This window comes from Macrotis lagotis, chromosome 7 (assembly GCF_037893015.1).
Source record: "Macrotis lagotis isolate mMagLag1 chromosome 7, bilby.v1.9.chrom.fasta, whole genome shotgun sequence".
In the NCBI taxonomy this organism is placed as follows: Eukaryota; Metazoa; Chordata; class Mammalia; order Peramelemorphia; family Peramelidae; genus Macrotis; species Macrotis lagotis.
The window spans coordinates 147860396-147874473 of NC_133664.1; positions in this window are offsets into that span (position 1 = coordinate 147860396).

Below are 14078 nucleotides of genomic sequence, written 5' to 3' on the forward strand. Positions count from 1 at the left end.
ATTCCATCAAGCAAAAGAAAAAGGCTGACAAAAATTGAAGAAAATGTATAGTGCCTTCTAGGGAAAATGAATGACCTGGAAAAGAGATCCAGGAAAGACACTCTATAAATCACTGAAATACCAGAAAGACTGGACCACCCAAAGAACCTGGAAAACATTATGCAGGAAACTATAGGGGGAAACTGCCCCAATCCACTAGAATAAGATAACACGATATTAATTGAAGAATCCCCAGAACCCCTCCAGGAAGAGACCCCACAATAAAATCTCCAAGGACTGTAATTACCAAATTCCAGAAGCCTCAAATAAAAGAGAGAATGTTGGAAACAGCAAAAAGAAAAGAATTCATATAAAAAGGGAACTCAATCATACTAACACAAGACCTATCAGCCTCAACATAAATGATCAGAAGAACCGGACTAACATATTTCAGAAAGCAAAGAACCTGGGATTACAACCCAGAATGTACTACACTGCAAAATTTGGCATATATTGTCAAGGGAAAAGATGGATTTTCAATGAAATACAGGAATTAGAGAATTTCCTGACACAGAGTCCAGAAATGAACAAAGAATGAAGAGTTACATTAAAAATGTAAATGAAAAAAGTGAACTGAAAATTCAAAACTGTTTTAAACAAATGTTGGTACCTAAAAGGGAAAATATAACAATTTTTAATCATTAGAACTTTACTTCTCTAAGGATAATTCAAGAGTAGAATATAATTGACGACAATGAAGCTAAAGGCTTGAGTCTTGTCCCTCAATTGAAGAGGTTCAAGATCACATCACTATGTTTGAGATAAAAACCCCTGAAAAAAGCAGGAGCATCAACTTTAGCTTAAGTATCTCATTATACTCTGACTGGCATTAATCATAAGGGTCTAAGCACCTTCTTTAATGAGGGCATCATAAACTGCAAGCATCTGAGACAGTGTTTCTAGTACTTTACAATAGTTCATATAGTTATTATTGAGACCTCCAGAGTTTCCCAGTACTTAGGGATCTTCAAGATATTTTCAGTTAATTTGATCAGGTGCTTCACTTAACCCTGGTTTTGGGTGGGGAGTGGGCCTTGATTTACTTAACAAGTGAGTGAGGAGGGGGAGAGGTAAAATCCAAAAGAAAATATGCCAGGGGGATGGGCACAAAGACTTCAAGAAATGATATGGCTTTGGAGGATATTTTGGTTTTCAAGAGGATTGTGTGTATTTGAAAGATACTTGAAAAGGTTGTAAGGGAAAAAATGATTCTAATTATAATTTGATGCAATTTGAGTCAACGCTTCTTATCAGACAATCAAGTAAGGAATCTGAGAAGATATCTTTATAACAATAGGAGCTTATCAAGTATATTAGAGCACCAAAGGAAGAGGCCCAAAGATTTATAATCTTAGAGGGGAAGAACTGAGAATTTGAATGCTGTTGTTTGGGATAAAAATACACTTAAAAATAGACTCCTCTGAACAAAAAAAGAAAGTTTAAAGTTTATTTTGGCTTTTCTTGAGCAAAGGGCACACTCCAAGTCTCACAAAGGTAGTGAAGATCAAGGAGTTGCCCCGAATTGACAGTCAAGCAAAATTATGTGGCCAGATGTGATCCCCTCCTCCTCCCTATTGTCCCTTTCTGTCAACTCATTGGTTAGGCCTCAGAGTTACATTCTACTTGTGAAAATCAATCCCAGTGAGTGGAATATTCCCTCTTAAGAGTTAATGTTCCTATTGTAGTCCTGGCAGGGTTAAAAATCATTAAAACAAAAACAGACTATTACCCTTAGACTATTCTTAGAAGAAAAGAGGGAGAGGAGAGAGGCCTTGCATTCCAAGTCAGACAACCTTCCAATTCTGTTAGGGAGGGAAATGGTGGACTATTTCCAGAAAGACCTTGCATTCTCAGCCAAACACCCTCCAGATTCTTGTAGGGAGTGAAATAGTGCAATATTTCAAGATAAGAGACCTTTCATTATTAGTTAGATGAGAGACTGGGAGAACAGTAGACTGTCTCCTATTGTTTGATGATCAATACTAAGAAGACCTTGCCTACTCAGACATTATTTCATTTAGATAGACAACAAAAGGCCATTAGAAATCCAGATGGTGAGGTAATATTCTATGATAATATTTTATTCTTCTCTTTACTGGGTAGATTTTTCTTGTAAATATTGTAACTCAGAAAACCTTAAACAATCAAGTTGGAAGAGAGGGGTCAAGGGAGGGGGGGAATCATGCTAGGCCATATAATCTTCCTTGATTGTCACCTTGGGACAGCTCCTTGAACTTCACTACCTTTGTGAGACTTGGAGTGTGCCCTTTGCTCAAGAAAAGCCAAAATAAACTTTCCTTTTTGCTCAGAGGAGTCTCTATATTTTTAAGTGGATTTTTATCCCAAAAACCAGCAACAAAGAAAAGAATGAAAGGTTTTCATAAAATATTACGTCATCATCCAGATGGTGAGAATAACAGTCAGGATTATAAATATCTTATTGAGGCAACAATCTACTTATCATCGAACAAGAAGAGTCTTATGAGCTTCATTGGAATGCAAGGTTTTTCTCATGGTAGTTAAGACAATTTTATAATCAAATAGGTGACAAACTAAAAATTCAGGTTCTCTCTGGAAATAGCACACTGTTTAACCCCTAACAGAATTGGGAGGGTACTTGATTTTGAATGCAAGGTCTTTCTCCTTCTTTCTTCTAAGCATATATGAAGAGTAATAGTTTGTCTTTGTTTTAATGATTTTTAATCCTGAGAGGACTTCACTAGTAATGTTAACTATTAAGTGTGAATATCCCACCCAATCCCTCCTCTTTTTTTCTAAATATATATACATATATATTTGGCATCTTAAGTCACTTCACACTATCCTTGATACCCTCTCAAGTTATATCCTCTCTCTTCCTGTCCATTTGGGACCAATCTTCTTCTTGGAACCCTGACCAAAAATTCCATACAAACACATAGACACAATGGAGGAAGATCTCATCCAGTTTCTCTTTTATTTCCCCTGGAGACATTCAATATCTTTCTGTATCTGCAGAGTCCATTCCAATTTCCAATTTGGATGACTTGTTGAAGTCTCCTCTTCTGGTAAAGGAACTTCTTAACATAATATCTTATTAGACAGAGTCATAGTTTCATCATTAGACCATAACATTCTAAAGCTATTAAAATTCACATTTTGCCATATTTTTTTAAAAAAAATAGGTTTTTTGCAAGGTAAATGGGGTTAAGTGGCTTGCCCAAGGACACACAGCTAGGTAATTATTAAATGTCTGAGACCAGATTTGAACCCAGGTACTCCTGACTCCAGGGCCGGTGCTTTATCCACTACACCACCTATCCGCCCCTATTTTGCCATATTTTAACATAAATACAACTTCCATAATTTTTCACTTCACAAATGATTATGTTGAAAATTATCAAATTAACTTGAGATTATAACATTTACTTTAGATGACCATCTTTATACAAAGAGTGTGCATCAAGTGTCATACAAATAGTCTTAATCTCTTGCTCTTCATTAAAGTAACAACTCAAGACTCCTTAACTAAAACAGATTCTTCTTTCTTCCCAAAATATTTCTTAACAATACTATAGGTGGGGGGGCGGTGGCTACGTGGTGCAGTGGATAGAGCACTGGCTCTGGAGTCAGCAGTACCTGAGTTCAAATCCGGCCTCAGGCAGGTAATATGATTGCCCAATTGTGTGGCCTTGGGCAAGCCACATTGCCTTGCAAAAAACAAAACAAAACAATACTATAGGTGATTCTTCTTCTGATATACTCAACTGACTTATATTCCCTTCTCAAAGTACAACTTGAAACTGCTACTGCAAGAAGTGTATCTTGAGATTGTAGAACTTTCTTTATTCTTCTTAGCTAAATATCCTTTTCCTAGAACAAAATGAAAAAAAAAATCAAAGAATCTTAATTTTTCTCAAAACATGTAACTAACAACAGAGGTTAAAACCACATGCTGGCCTCTCTAACTGTTAAACTCCACTTGACCCAAAATTTCTATATCGGACTGACTTTTAGTGATTTACCAAAAAGATCTAGGACATCAAAGGAAAATTCCTTTATATATAAAATTTTGAGTGTCAGTTTCCAGGCAGAGGTCATGTGGATAGTCAAATGTCTTAAGTCAAAATTTTGATTTATGCAGTGAGACATAATTCAAATGTCATATTTGGTGAAGTCATGTCAAAAGGGTCCAATCTCAGGTTGCACTGAAAAGTCACCTCTTTGGCTTTTTGTCCCAATACACCTGTCACCTGTGTAGTGTCCAAGCCTCCTTCAAGAGAGCATTGAAAGCATATCCTTTGGCTGACCATACCTTATGTCAGACACAAAACAAAAGCCAATTAAAATCCCATGATCTAAAATAGTAATTCCATCTACTTAGATCTCTAAATGAATGCACTTCGAAAGGACTAAATGATCATTCTAATCTGGATGGGGGGGCGGTTCACAATCAATCAACCCCCTTGCTTACACATATATCACTTATATCTACTCTGAGTGTACCTGTCATCAGAAAAAAATAAAGTGATTTTCTAAACAGTCAAAATGCAGGCAAGTTCCCTCAAAATCTGAAGTATTCCTTGACATACAAAAAAAACTCCAACTTCTTCACAAACATGTTTCATAATTCAACTCGATGGTCTATCCTCCTGGTGGCACTAACTTCTAATCTGCAGACCCACATACCTTTGTCTGAAATCATATCTGTTTTATTTCTGGACAAATATGTTATATTAGAGGTTTCTTGGCTAGCGTGCTGTATTACAATAAATAAACAACCTCCGTTGACTAGGAGATTATTCTAGGAATGTTCATATAACAATTAGCCAGAGATTGTTGCAGAAAAGAATCACAACTTATTATTATTTGCTTTCCTATGTTTATCAGGTACTTTTACTTCAAAGCAAACAAGCACAACATTAGGATTATACAAACACACATACACAAGCACACACAAACATACACACACACATATATATACACCCATATAACCACAAAAATTCCAATTTTCATATATATATATATTTATAAATATATATGTGTAATTGGCAAGTTTTCATGCAAATAGTTCTATATAATAAACCTGTTTAGTTATTAGCCATGTTTGAAATACAAATTATTACTTTTCAGTATTCATTCAACCCATTAGAATATATAAAGGATCTCTAAATTTAACAAACAGTAATAAGTGTAACATATTAAGAACTAGATTAAAAAAATCTTTCCATTAATACTTTTATATCTGGATGTACAGATCTAGAGCAAGGTCCAAAACATCATTTAAAAATTTCAGGGAACCCAGAGGGTCATGTGTCCAGGGTCTTGTTCCCCGGACCCCCGAGTGAGCTCCTCAGTGGGCACTGCTTCGGGCGTCCCCGGTTTCTCCCTCCCCGGGGATCGGCGAGGAGGGACTCAGGCAGACACGTCTTCAGGAGGCATATGCTTTATTAGGTGCGGAGGAATCTCCCGAATAGCTCAGGGCGTTGGTTAATATAGGGAGTTAGTTCAGGGCTGCCACCCCGATCCGCCCCGAGGGCGGAACCTACCACCCGATTGGAGCAAGCGACACAGGCCAACCAGGCGAAGCCACTGTTCCCCTTAAGGAGCCGTGTCTTCTTTGGATTGGCCTGACCTCACTCCCGGGGAGGTCCTATCCACTCAGGCGGTCAGGGCCGACCCCTGACAGTCATGGCCTTTGATAATTTCCCTCATTATCCCTACAAAGCAATCAATCATTAATTCCAGGTTTGACCACATTACAGTAAAATAGTTTATATTTCCAAAGGTTGATCACATGTTTGATAACACTCTTCAACATTTTATTCATTGATAAGTAATCTAATTAGGGCTACATAACTTTTAATTTCCTAATCATTTCCCAAATCCCCACACTTTTATACAACATTATTGGAAAGGATATATTGCAGTTAAGATATACCTCCCAATCTCTTATACGTTATCCTTCTGAATATTCATTTAACATGGGGGAAGAAATCTGCAATTTAACTTTTTTAAAATTTAAACATTAAATCCTTAACCTACATAAAACATTAAGTTTTCATGCTGACATCGCATTCTCTTAAAGCAAAACAAAACAACAGGTTCTCTTAAAACTAACCTTATAATTGAGTATCTTTTACACTTCTAAATTTGTGCATTATAGCTTATGTATCTCTTTTTCAAAATACATTTCTACTTTTAAAACAAAGAAAATAAGATTCTCCATGAATTTTGTTTTATACATATGATAATTTCAAAAACCCAATGTATACGTTTCCCCATGCTATTGTTACATTTAAATATGTAATTTCTTCTTAAATTGTAGATAACTAATAAACTACATTGATCTTACCTATAGATATTCTTTTTTATAAACATTAGGTGGAAAAAAAAAAGCCTTACAAAATTCTCTAGTCCAAAAAGACCTTGATAGATATAACCAGTTGGCAAGTTATTCCCTAGTTTTTTAATAACAAATCTTTCCAAGTGTGATAGGTTGAACCTCAGTTCATTCATGTTCATTAATGCAACACAATTTTAAATTCTCAAAAGTTGTTTAAATATGTTCTTATACAAAGTTTACTAATTATTCACTACATATTTCAATTTCATGTATATTCCCTTTATTCCCAAGTATTTTGCAACACAGAAAAATTCTTAAGACCAGTTGTTGCTAAAAATTCCTTTTTATAACATGATTTTCCTCTATACTTCTCTTAAATTCCAAAAGTCATATTCAAAATAACCTTAAATCATTCTCTTTTTCAAAACCTAAAAAAGTTTGCAAATTATTTTTATATTTATCAATGCAATTCTAACTTCTTTATGTTCTAACTTATAAGAGATTTCTATCCTTACTGACCAACATTTCTTAATATTAGAACAGTTTGTTTTGAGAATTGAAGATTCCCCTCATAAGATATTAAAGTAATATATATCAATTCTTTACCTTTACTCACCCCATATTTTTTCCAGATAATATTATACCCCAAACATATTTTGAATTGGTGTTTCCCAATTCTCCTTGTTTAGTAATTCTAAAGCACATAACCCACAGTCTATCCTGACAATAGTTTTCACATACTCACAGACTCTACCAAGGCAATTTTTGTCCCTATCTATTACAGCATTTCCATTAATTCTGCTTCCTCCTATGACTCTATTACTTTATACAAATGATTAGAACATTATAGGATCAATAATAAAATAATAAAAAATTAACATTTACCTAGCAATTGCTTTCATATCAGATTTTTCATCTTATTGTGTTTATTGCTTTTCCAATCAATTTAGTGCAAAAGTGACAGTTTAATGCAGATTACCCTAACCTCATTTAAACATATATCTCCATATGAACTTTTAGCTTTTTTATAATACCCTTTTTTTTCATTGATTTTTAAATGGTCTCCCAAGGCTTCCAAAATCGCAAAATCAATCCTTTTACTTGTACAATATCCAACATGTTTAAATATTCTGTCTACAGCTTTAACCAATTTCCATACTTAACAGATGGTTCAAAAAACCCAGTTGTCTCTTTGCCTTGATTCTCTTCCCATAGAATTCAGAACCTCTTACTCAGACTAACAACTTACATTTTCCCTTAATATTTTATTCCACTATTCCTTTTCATTAACTCTTTTTCAGTGTAGTTAATACCATTCTGAACTAGCTATATAAGTCACAGACATGATTCCACTTTCCACAAAACATTTTCTATTCAATTTAACACTTCTTGATTTTAACTGGTAAAACTTTTGAGAAGGAAAACAACTACTCAGAAAAATATCTCACAACCTAACTGGAATATCACCTGCTCCCTTCTTCAGATAGAATAAACCATATAACTATTCTCATAAGGACGCAGGTTCAAAATCTTTCTTGGGGGCTGTTCTGTTCTTAGGTCCCCACTTGTTCCATTGATTTATGTAATAACTAACATTACAAGAATTTGTACTAATAAACTCCTGATACTATAATGTTATCATATATTTCTGGTAAAAGATTAATTATTTAGTTTCCCTTTTCTGACATTTCTGTGTAACCAAATTATATGCTTTAGAATTAACCTGATTCTTTTGACTTTCTGGAATTTATTTCCCCAAAACTTTCTTAAATTAAAACAACATTTCTTTCTGTGATTTCTTTATTTAACATATTTGGTAACTTTCATTGTCTCTTTCCTGTCTCTTCAACTTCAAAATAAGATCCCTTTTAACACTTATTTTGCTAAGTCTTCATGAAACAATTCTCTCTATTATTAATTAGTCCTTTTTCTTAATAAATTCCCTTTTTGCTCCCATTTCCCTCCAAAAGTCAAGAGATAACAAACCAAAAATTAAAAGCAAAAACAACAACAACAAAAAACCAGGCAAGCACCCCAGAGAAACAAAACTGGGAGGGGGAAGGAGGGAGAGGAGGGGAAAGCATTTTGGCAACCCAGAATCACAGTGAAAAAAAGGGGAAAGAGAAAAAGTCAACAGCATTTTATCATTTCCTGCATTTTTCCCCTTTTAACTTTGGATTTCTTCCCATTATTAAATTTAGACCCTAGAGCTTTCAGCTGACACTTCTGGATCTTTCTGTCTTGTCCTTATGGCCTCTATCTGCTTGGACTTCTTTGGAATCTCTCCCTGCAAATTGCATTAATAGCTGGGAAGTATTTCCACCCTTGCCCTTTCTTTTGCTCTTATTTGATCAATCTGCAGATTTGATCTGATGTGGGAGGGACAAAGGGTGGGTCACCCAGGGCTACACCTGGACTTGGGTACATAAACTTACATCCTTCTGGTGTGGTCCTTGGGTATTCTCCTGAGTTGGGACCCATCTACTTGTAGTACTGCCTCCAGACATCCTCTGGATTTCAGTTTTGTTCAAGTTAAGTCTCTCTGCAGGATTCTTCCCTCAGTCTTCAAGGGATCTGCCTGGGCACTAAATCACAAGCTGTTGATCATTTCCATTATGGTGCCTGCTTGTGTGTGTGACCAAGAGAGTCTTAAGGAAGGGGTTAATTCCCAGTCAGGGAACCAAATTGTGTGGGATAAAAATCCACTTTAAAAAAAATATAGAGGAGACAGCTAGGTGGCAAAGTGAATACAACACTAGCCCTGGAATCAAAAGGACCTGAGTTCAAATCCAACCTCAGACACTTAATAATTACCTAGCTGTGTGACTTTGGACAAATCACTTAACCGTATTGCCTTGAAAAATAGCTAAAAAATAGAGATAGATTCCTCTGAACAAAAGAGAAAGTTTATTTTGGCTTTTCTCAAGAAAAAGGCACAGTCCAAGTCTCAGAAAGGTAGTGAAGATCAAGGAGCTGCTCCAAATTGACAGTCAAGCAAGATTATATGACCTAACACAATCTCCTCCTCCTTCTTATTGTCCCTCTCTGTTGACTCATTGGTTAGTCCTCAGAGTTACATTCTACTTGTGAAAATCTCCCCCAGCAAGCAAGAAAAGAACGAACAACATAAAGACTGACAAATTGCTTCCTGTGGTGGGTGGGAGGGTGGGGGGTGGGGGGGAGGAAAGCAAGATTGGGGGGAAAAATATAAAATTTAAAATAAATAAAATCTTTAATTAAAAAAAGAGAAAAGAATAAAAGGTTTTCATAAAATGTTACCTCGCCATCTAGATGGTGAGAATAACCTTCAAGATTATAACTATTTTATTTAAGTAACAGTCTGCTTATCATGAATCAAGAGGAGTCATATGAACTTCATTGGAATGCAAGGTTTTTCTCATGGGAACAGTCTACTGTTCTCCCAGTTAAGATAGTTTTATAAACAAATAGATGACTAAATAAAAATGCAGGTCTCTCTGGAAATAGGCCACTACCCCCCCCCCCCAATAGAATTGGGAGGGTGCCTGGATTGGAATTCAAGGTCTTTCTCTCTCTTTCTTCTAAGAATAACCTAAGAATAATAGCCTGTCTTTGTTTTAATGATTGTTAACCTTGATAGGACTTCACTAGGAATATTAACTCTTAAGAGGGAATAACCCACTCATTGTGAAAATTCTATTCAATAGATTTGGCACAGTGAGGAAATAAGATATGTTCCCAATGGAGTTTAAAAACCTAATTCAATCTACAGGGAAGGAGGGGACTGGGAAAGGGGAAGATAAGGTAGGAAGGTATAAGTCAAAATAAAATGAAATTTAAATTAAAAAAAAGCAAGGGGGAAAGGTAGTAAGATTTTGGTGAAGAAGAAAGAAAAGGAAAGAGATAAATATAAATGGAGAAAGAAAACACAGAGGGAATATAGAATTAGCAATCTTAACTTTAAATACAAATGGAATGAACTGTCCTATAAAAACCTAAACGGATAGCAGAATGGATTAAAACCCAGAATTCTACAAGGTGTTGTTAACAAGAAATATATTTGAAACAGAAACATATACACAGGGCAAAGGTAAAATGTTTGAGCAATATATATTATACCTCAGCTGAAGTAAAAAGTCTGGGGTAGCGATTCTTATCTCAGACAAAGTAAAAGCAAAGTCAATCTAATTAAAAGGGGAAAGAAAACTGCATCTTTTTAAAAGGCACTATTGAAAATGTTGCTATATCAATATTAGACATGTATGATCCTTATGCAATAGCTTCCAGATTTATAGAAGAAAAAGTTGCATGAATTGCAATGAGAAATAGACAGTAAAACTGTAATAATGGGAGATCTCACCTCCCTTCTCAGAACTAGATGAATCTACCAAAATAAACAAGAATGAAGTTAAGAAGGTGAATGAAATCTTAGAAAACTTAAATGTGATAGACTTCTGGAGTAAATTTAATGGTTAAAGAAAAGAATATAACTTTTTCTTGGCAATACATGGCACATTTGCCAAAATTGACCATGTACTAGGTCACAAAAATACCTTAAAATCAAATACAGAAAAGCAGAAATAATAAATATACACTTCTCAGATCCTGATACAATAGAAAGTGCATGTAATAAAGGGTCATGTAAAGATAAAACAAGAACTGATTGGAAATTAAATAACTTTAAGGAATGGGTGGATCAAACAACAAAGAATATAAATAATCAGTAATTATATCCAAGAAAATTATATGCAAGAAAAGGATAACAATGAGACATTATACCAAAATTTATGGGATGCAGCCAAGGCAGTTTTGAGGGGAAACTTTATACATCTATCTGCTTATATGAATAAAATAAAGAAAGAGGAGATCAATGAATTGGTTATGCAACTAAAAAAAAGTAGAAAAAGAACAAATGAAACATCCCCAATTAAATATAAAACTAGAAATTCTGCGGATCAAGGTAGAGATTTAATAAAATAGAAATAAAAAAACCCATTGATCTCATAAATAAATATAAGAACCAGTTTTATGAAAAAGCTGATGAAATAGTGAGGTGCAGCCAAGATGGTGACAAGAAAGGATCCCATCTTAGGTGCATTCTGATAAAACTCATAAGCTAAGGACTCTAACTAAACTTTAGAGAGACAGAACCCACAAAGGGACTCAGCAAGGCAGTTCTCCTACTCAAGATAACCTGGAAAAAAGCAAAAAGGCTCTGCTCTCCGGGGTTGGAGGGGCAGCCTGCCAGAGGGGTGGCCCACCAGAGCAAAAGAACTTCAGTCTCTGCGAGGCAGCGGGAGGGCACTGGGAGCAGTGGCTCCCACCAGCAGGGGAGTCTCCTGATCTACACCCCGTGGAGCACCAAGCACAAAGTGGGGGAACAGCAGGGGGACCTCTGCCAAAGTGAGCATGTGGAGCCCAGACCTCAGGCCACACAGCTAGCAGCATGGTCTTTCCACAGTCCAGATCCAGAAACAGAAGCAAGGGGAGCTGGTAAGCAGGAGCCTCCAGGGCATGAGCCCATTGAGCTGAGGGAGAGGAGAGAAAAGAGAGAGATTGCAGAGGTCTGTGCTCTGGCCCTGGAACAGGATTCTGGGGTTGTGACCACATTCAGATCATGATCGCAGTCTAGGCACCCCCATAGAAGAGCAGGGCCCCCTCACCTCAGCCCAATGGCAGAGGGTGGTGCATATGGCCATTCACAGACCAGGAGGGAGGACAGAGCCTCACACACTGAGACCCTTGTGGGAGTGTCCCAAAAGCTCAGGAAGCACCCCAAACCAGGCCCAGGCTGGGAAAATGAGCAAGCAAAGAAACAAGAGGAAGATCATTGAGAAATATTTTGCAAATGAGCCCAAGAAGGATCAAAATACTCAGTCTGAAGATGAGGAAGCACAAGCTCCTGCATGCAAAGACTCCAAGAAAAACAAAAATTGGGCTCAGGCTATGACAGAGCTCAAAAAAGACTTTGAAAATCAAATGAGGGAGTCAGAAGAAATTCAGGGAAAAGAAATGAGAGAGATGCAGGAAAAACATGAAAATGAAGTCAGCAGCTTAGTCAAGGAAATCCAAAAAAAAATGTTGAAGAAAATAGCATGCTAAAAACCAGCTTAGGTCAAATGGATAAAATAGTTCAAAAAGTTATTGAGGAGAAGAATGCTTTAAAAAGCAAAATTGGCCAGATGGAAAAGGAGATAAGAAAATTCTCTGAGGAGAACAAATCCTTCAGAAAAAGAATAGAATTCAGGGAGACTGATGAATTTACCAGAAATCAGGAATCAATGCTTCAAAACAAAAAAGAAAAAAGAAAAATTAGAAGAAAATGTGAAATATCTCATTGAAAAAAACAACTGATATGGAAAAAAAACCTTAGGAAAGATAATTTAAAAATTATTGGAATACCTGAAAGTCATTATCAGGAAAAGAGCCTTGACATCATTTTAAAAGAATTCCTAAAGGAAAATTGCCCTGATATTCTAGAAGGAGACGGCAAAATAGAAATGGAGAGAATCCACCGATCCCCCCGAAAGAGATACCAAAAAAGCCAACCCCTAGGAATATTATAGCCAAGTTACAGAACTCCCAAGTCAAAGAGAAAACATTTCAAGCAGCCAGAAGGACAGAGTTCAAATATTGTGGAGCTGCAGTCAGGATCACACAGGACTTAGCAGCAACTACATTGGAAGCTCGTAGGCCTTGGGATAAAATATACCAGAAGGCAAAAGAGCTTAGAATGCAGCCACTAATGAATTACCCAGCAAGGCTGAATGTCCTCTTCCAGGGAAAAAGATGGACTTTCAATGAACCATGGAAATTTCAAATGTTCCTTTTGGAATGGCCAGAGCTGAACAGAAGGTTTGATCTTCAGAGACAGGACTCAGGTGAAGCATAGAGAGTGGAGCAGAGGGGGAAAATATGAGGGACTTGATGATGAAGAAATGCATGTAAAAATGGAGTCAATAGAAAAAAGGCAAATGAAATGAGAGAAAGAAAAAGGAGAGGGGGAATAGTCCAAGATATTTCATATAATAAGATTTTTCTTTATTACAATGAGTTATTGCAATGATATGTAAGGGTGGAGGCAAAGGGAAATGGTGGCTAAGAGAGGAACCAGCATATATACTCAATGGGGTATAGACATCTTGAGTAAGAAGGAGTGGGGAGCAGGGGGGAAGGGGAGGGGATGTGAATAAAGGAGGAGATAATGGACCATGGTGGGAGAGTGGTCAGATATAACACATTTTCTTTTTTACTTCTTGCAAGGGGCTGGGATTGGAAGGCCTGTCCAGGACCATAGGGCCATGTGGATGCTAGGCCTAAGGTGTGGTATGGGGGCTCAGGGCCTTTTGGCCCCAGGACCAGGGATCTGTCTTCTGTGCCACTCAGCTACCCTACGGCAGAGTCAGAGTGAAAGGAGAGAGAAAATATAGTACATGCTAGTGGAGAAATAAAAAGGAGTGAGTTGCTATCAGCAATGGCAACGTTGGAAACATATGGAAGTAACTTTTGCAATGGACTTACCATAAAGAATGTGATTCACCTGTGACAGAGTTGTTGGTGTTGGAACAAAGACTGAAGCACATTTTTTATAATTATTATTATTTGGGGGAGGATGCAGGTCAAATGGTGCTGTGTGGCCTGCCTGGAGACACATAGCAGAGTGATTGTTGGTTGTTTGAGGCGGGATTTGGACTCAGGTGCCCCTGGCTCAAGGGCCAATGCTCTGTCTGCCACC